This window comes from Hibiscus syriacus, unplaced genomic scaffold (assembly GCF_006381635.1).
Source record: "Hibiscus syriacus cultivar Baekdansim isolate YM2019G1 unplaced genomic scaffold, ASM638163v2 tig00110015_pilon, whole genome shotgun sequence".
Taxonomy (NCBI): Eukaryota; Viridiplantae; Streptophyta; class Magnoliopsida; order Malvales; family Malvaceae; genus Hibiscus; species Hibiscus syriacus.
Genome location: NW_024062564.1, coordinates 1,767,815 through 1,775,103, shown reverse-complemented (window position 1 = coordinate 1,775,103; position 7,289 = coordinate 1,767,815). Strand labels below are relative to the sequence as shown.

General features: G+C 33.3%; 1 pseudogene; it reads right to left on the bottom strand.

The window, feature by feature from the left end:
- Positions 1 to 1,031: 1,031 nt before the first annotated feature.
- On the bottom strand, positions 1,032 to 6,762 carry LOC120212786 (annotated as a pseudogene).
- Positions 6,763 to 7,289: the final 527 nt, after the last annotated feature.

The following is a 7,289-nucleotide window of genomic DNA, read 5'->3' as shown; positions in this document are numbered from 1 at the left end:
ATAGTTATTTCAATTATCATGTAAAATAGTTTGGTGATTTATACCCAAAATCATAGTAAAAATAACATTTAATAAATCAATATAAAACATGTTTCATAACATAATACAAATTTTTGTTCAAAAACATTTGAGGTTGACTCATCGCAAGTCGTTCCCCAATTATATAAAATAAGTAGAACTCACATTTGCCTCACTTAAGCCCTAAACAACTCATTTTCACTTTCACCCTATCCTTATACGTTAATTCATTCGACACTTACTTTCAATCAAATCTTAGCATGGAGGTTTACGTTTGGAAGAAAAGAAGAGAAGAGTTTCCAGACTTTTCTTTTCTCTAGTTTCCTAATATGCCACATGTTATATAACCCTTATAATGAATTTTTAATTCATTTCTTATCAAAAGACCATTTTACCCTTCAATCCTTCAATCTTTGATAATAAGTTATAAACAAAATTTTTCAAAATTAGTCCTTGAACTTTTTAATTTATCAAAAATAACACTAACTTTAAAATCATTACACTTTGATCACTAGCCTATGTTTGGGGTATTACAAAAATACATCTGCAAAATTGTCTTGTGCTCCTCGTCATGAATCCGACCTTCGATTACTTGTTGTAGATCTAGAAAAACCAATCAATTTTTTCGAAACAAAATACTCCATTTCATCGCCAACAACCATCCAATGGAGCCATCTTCACATTATGTTGCTGTATTTCCATTCAACCTTTCCACTGTACGGATCTTCCAACCGACGTGTAGGTTGTCAAAAAATGTCAAACTCATCCATCGACCTTTCTATTTTCTTATTTTCTCTTCTTCTTGTTTCGACTAGTGTTGATATTGGATTTGTTACTTTTGCTTTTGCTTTTCTGTTTGTTGCTTTGTTCCTTAGCTACCCATTTTTTTTCTCATTGCAAAACCTTGAAGGATACAGTGAATTATTTTGAGCTATCAAAATTTTGTTTTGTGATTTTTAATTTATATACGTTGTTTATTAGTTTGGATAATTTCTTGGATTGGTTAGTAGAGTTTACTCAATTGTAATGTAATCAGGAAACGTAATTTCATCTGATAAAATGTAATTTTCAGCACCTCCAGCTGGAGCTGGTGCTATTGGTGTCGTCGGAGGCGGCAGGGCTACTGCCTTCGGAGGAGAAATTCATTCAGCAAAGGAGACATAGCTGGAATGCCCTGCTCCATATGCAATTTTTTTGTTATTGCCACGTCATCTTATTAACATGTCAGCAAAATTATCTTAGGTAGAAATAACTGGAGTCCACGTAAGTAAAATTAACGGTTCCGTTAGTCAAAACGGTCAAAGGTAGACATTGATGACATCAAACAACTTCGAGGGTAAAATTGATGCGAAAATATAATAGGAGCGAAATTGATAAATTTGATCTACTACAAAAGCAATTGTGACCCTTAAGCCTAAATTAAAATATAACTTTAACATTGATTAAAAAAATTCAAAAAATTATAAGGTAATGTCTATTCAAAATCTTTCTAAACCATTAACAACACATCTTATAAAGATAATTACTCGAACTCGAAACTTTTAAAAGAATTTTTTCAGTAAAACAACATTTCTTTTTACCTCTAAGGTCACTCAGTGAGTTATTCTTACATAACATCTAAATATAAATGATATATATCATGTCTTCAAATGCAACACAATTGCAAAAGTTTTATCAATCAATACATGCAATTTAAGTGCTATCAAAATTATTATTATTATTATTTTGAAAATAATCGAACCTCATTAAAAACTCTGTCTAAACCTACTAAGGAGAAAAGAGTACCCACATTTGTTAACTTAAAATAATGTCATTTACAATTGCATGACTCAAACACGAAGGATAATTATATAAAGGAAACAGAAGAAGAAGAAGAAGAATTAGAGGCTAAAGAAGCTAGAATATGAGCCACAGAGTTTGCCGAACGACAAATGTGAGTGAGCATGAAACCAGGGTTGTCATCTAAAATGCATCGAGCATCAGCCAAGATGAAACGTACAAAAGATAAATCAAAATGAAATTGTTGAAGCTGTTGCACAATTGTCATTGCATCGCTTTCTATTATAACTCGAAAATAGCCCATCTCAACCATCAATTGAATACCAAACCTAATTGCATGAGCCTCCTCAACACTTGCATCGCGAGGTCCATCGATACAAACCGCGTGACCTGCTAATACGAAACCTTCAGAATCTCACAATACCGCACCTACGACCAATGGTTTAACCGAGCTCGGACGAGCGCCATCCACATTCAACTTAACATAATCTGCCGGAGGTTTCACCCAATGATCCCGACGAGTACTGCCCATCCCGACTTGATTGCCAAGATCAACCGAAAGAACCGCATGCCCATAAGCAACTTGCATGGCTGTCGACGATCCTACCGTAAGCCAACCTGGAGTCAACTGTCCTTCATGAATAAACACGTTTCGGCGATACCAAATCTGAGAAAGCAAAATCATTAGCTGAATATACTTATTTTGTATACCGGACAAATGAAGATGATATGGGGTAGGCAGTAATAAAATAAGGTGTGTGTGAGAACGAAATATGTACAAATTTTTTTTTACATTTATCCCACCACTTACAACATATCTAATTTTTATCTTTATTTTCACTTCATCACCCATAAAACACATAAATATTCTCATTCAATTGAGTACGAAATGAGACAAGTCCTCGTAAAACTCATTCCATGTCCCTAAACTTAACATACTTTTAGTAAAATATTAATAAAGAACATACATACCCGGTTAAATCTGTCTGTCAAAGTGAATGTAACTTATAAGAAATTGAAATTGAGAAATTAGTCCTCATTTAAGAGGGATATAGGAGCTCCCACGGTAAACAAAACAAAGATTTAGCCGCTGATATCATTATGATATATTTGGGTTGAAAGGTAAATTGTCACCATACTATAGGAGAATACTGAAAATTTCCATTAAATTATGTGTTGAATGATATTTGCCATTTTTCTCTTATACGACTATATGTTTTTTAAATTGATATTTGCAGCTAAAATTTGATTTTTATTAAATTGTACCACTAACTTAGAAAAAAAAAAACAAATTTTACCATTCATTTTTAGTTTTGATGACATGCGAAAATTAACCAACAGTTATTTCAAACATTTTATTTAATAGGTACCAATAGATTAATTTATAAAATATTAAAATTTATTCATTAATATGTTTTTGAGTGCGTGTGTTTTCACATTAAACCATATGAAGAGTTGAAAAGAAAATTGAGCCTCACAATGTATCCACAGTAAGGTATTGTCAGTCAAAATGACTTGTCTGTTTATCTGCCATATAAAGAATATGGCACTGCAATCTCTCTCAAGCCATATGGTAAGCACAAGTAATCAAATCAGGCCAGTTTTATATCAATGTTGCTTACAAGCTAGCAAAAAAAAACCCCCAAACAAAGGGCAAAAGAAAGAATGCCAAGCACCAGTAATCGAATCCGACCAGCTTTTATCTATGTATGCTACTTACAGACTTGCACCATTCATGTCTCAAGCTGGTAGTTGAAGCTTTACATTGTTCTTCCAGCTGCAGCCATTGAAAGATAATTATAATCATTACAATCATCAACGTAAGTGTTAAGTATTTTTCGTTTAGAATGATTGAGGTTGATGCTACCATCTACTATGGGTAAGCGACCGGCACATTCGGGTTTTTCTCTGTTTCTTCATGATATGTTCGGAAGATACTTTGACAAAAATGAGAAAGTCTTTACCTTGGAAGTAATAGTAGAAGAAATCAGCATAAAGCAAGGTCTGGACAAGCCCTGAAACCCAACCTGAAAGCAATCCATATTAACAAGGTGTTAGGAATAAGATATACAACATGAAATGTATACATTGCAAGAAACATTCTCATATACCCATGTGCACTGGTATATGGAGCGAGAGAGATTCGTACTTATCCAGTGGACATAGTTCTCTTCAGTGAAGAACCGATAAATCCAGTTCAATACGTAGAGTGCTCGGTATGCACTGCAAGAAATTGAATTATATTACTCCCTAACCAAGAAATGAACATTTAGTCAATCAGATGACTTGTTACAATAAAATAGGCAAAACCGGAGGCAATATGAAAATCATTCAAGGGATTCATTCTGCACTATGTACTGAAGTTTAATCTTTTGACAACATGCATAATGGTTGTGAAAAGAGATGGAACCAAAGGTAGTTTTGCTAATGTTGTGTCAAAAATAATATAACAAAAGGTCAATAAATGTTGAGAGAAAAAAGTTATAAATCAACATTGCTCCTATTTCATGAGATACATATTCTAATGCCAGCCTCATCTACAATAACCCCAATAATATGTACTTTATTACTCTCTTTTGCATTTCTCCAATAACTTAATGGAAGTTATGGTTACAGATTGTAGCCACTTTCGTGTAACAAATTCCATGGAATGTCTCTTCTGTTATTCAAAATCATAAGGAACCTTTTCACTTTTGTTTTTCCTTTCTTAACAACTTAATGTAACAGATAGATTTTATAATGGATGGTTTAATCTTGCCTCAGCGGTAGCAGATAAAAATAAAAGCACCATGAAAAGCACGAAACAAATGTTATAGAAGAATATCGGTTAAAGTGGCAAAATATCAATTATCAAGTGCAATTAACCATGTTCCGAAAAAAAGAAAAGAGAACTTCTATCTAACATAAAATCATATTAACTTCTCCCAAAAAGAGAAATCTGTGGCAGCCAAGCAGAATATGATGTCAACTCTGGTTAAGAGATTTTCTCTTTTTCTACCACACCACATTAACACGAAATGAAGAAACAGTATGTGGAACTAGAAGCTGGGAAGCAAGTGTCCTTCATGGAATGTAATAAAATCATGGAAAACTTGAAACTGAATAGGATTTACGGAGTGGAGTTTACCCAAGGAGAAACACATATTGTCCAGTCAAGTTGTCAATATTTCTTGTCCTTTGCAACAATACAAGCTGAGGGGTATGGCAACTGCTTCCAAATATAAGGAAAATGCCCACATTACCTGCTCAACCAATTTTCCGAGACAAATATCAATGGATGAAAATTATAGTTTGAAAAAAATAGAACCTGATGGTCAATCAATAAGTAATAAGTATAACATATCAACAATGTCATGTAGCTACTAAGTTCACTGGAATAAATTTAGCAGTCAGAAAGATGATCATGTGATTACATAGAAATAAAATGCACTGTTACATTTGAAAATTTGGTGGAAAGATGTTGATACCTCCAAGAAGGTGAACTTCTCATTTATAACAAGGGCAAGAAATAGGCAAGGCAACATTAGGAAATAATGGTGAAATGTATCTTGGTCTTTATCATAAGATCTGCGAACCATCTTGTGATGTCGCATGTACCATACAATCGAGTAAGAACTCCCCAGGAATATTAACTTCATGATAGTGTTATAAAGAGAGATGTAAGTAGTGAACAAATCCAAGTAGCGAGTAGTGAAGACAAGAGCATAAAGTTCCTGAGTCTTCAGGGAAACGCCTGCACAAAAGGATAAGAAGCCATATCAAGGATAAAAAATCGAAGCCAATAAATATCTAACTTCTTATGACAACGGCCTTGACTTCCACTTTGTAAATGGTTTTAGCCACTAATAAATGCTCAAGTCATCCTATCCCACAGAACATTTTTTAAGGATGGAAAAAAAGAAAAACAGAACTTTCCCATAAGCAAATTGTTCAAAACTGAAATAATTGAACTTGATCAAGCAACTCTAAAGGTGCCATTCCCACCCCAAATCAACTCCTCATAAGGAGAGAAAACACACACTACCTTAACTACAGCTATAGTTTTAGGTCATAATGTTTGTCACGAAATCCGGATGCTGGCAAGACATAAAAACCACCAACCTACGGTATAATCCTATAAAATGAAATCTGCCTTTCGATTTCCATACAATTTCCCACCATGAAGAAACTAGTACTGAAAATTTCAAATCCCTATAGATTTCAGGCTACAGATAGAAGGAAAGTAAGAAAAAACAAGATTCCATTTTAGGAACTCAAAGTTAACAAACCATGAACCCTCCCAAATCCACCCAATACAAATCCCTTTAGCCATTTTCTCAAAATTGTCAACTAACAGGACGTTAAGTTAAAAATCAAAGTCCTAACTGATCTTATCCTTTATTCTAAAAATTCAAATATGCACATACATTCAAATTAGTAAGAATCCATTCAGAGAAATACATGAATTCACTTACGATTAATTGAAAAAAATGCCACATTTTTATTAAGCTACACTTGCACATTTCAGAAAGATCTAATTTGGGTATTGAAAACAGTAAATAAACAAAAACCCACATTCAATATAACCTAAGAATTCAACTTTTGTTATCTTAAAGAGGTAAATTGTTGAAAAATGGAAAAAAATGCAATTAAATTGGGCGTACCGGCACAAGATTTGATGGTATGGATCTTAAGAAGCAAAACAAGAACACTAAACAAAGGGTCATGTCCCCTGCTAATCTGAATATGTTCATTTTCTCTCTGCTCTCTTCTCAAAATTTCGCAAACTCGCAAAATTAAAGGGAAAAGAACACGTAATTTGATGGTCTTTCTGCTTCTTTGTCAGTGTGGGGATGAAAACGGGAAAGTTTGTTTGAGGGACGAGGAGTGTAGCAGATCTCCTCCGATTGGTCCAAGAGAAAAACGTTTAATCTCTTCTGTTCTGTTAACAGAGAACTATTTTATTCCTTTAGCTTCCGAGAAGGAAGGAGAAAGAGAAAAATATGTAGTAGACTAGATGGGCCTATGCTGGAATTGGGGCTTGTATATGTCAATTATAGTGAAAGAGGACTAATTAATTAAAGACGTATATAGTATATTACTTCTTAATCTAATGGGCCATTCATTCTTTAAAGTATTTATTTTGATTCGGTTTGTTCCGGTATTATTTTTACTGAAATTGCGATTGATGTAACGTTTATTTAATTTATATAGTTCTGGATACTTTTGTCCCCTCTTAAGTCTAACATTTTGGCGTTAGGTAAGGGATTTTTAATGGGAATTTCTACGGTGTGACAGCTTTAATATACGATTAAAAAAGACGTTATCAATTTTATTATTATTTAAATAATAAAAAGGGTAAAAAATGACCTAAAATATTATTATTTTTACCGGTTTTAATTATCGATATAGGTAAACGTGATAAAAAAAATCTTACCGGATTTTCTATCGCGTTTACCTATATCGGTAATTAATAATAATAACAAAACCGATAGAATAATAATTTTTAGTCA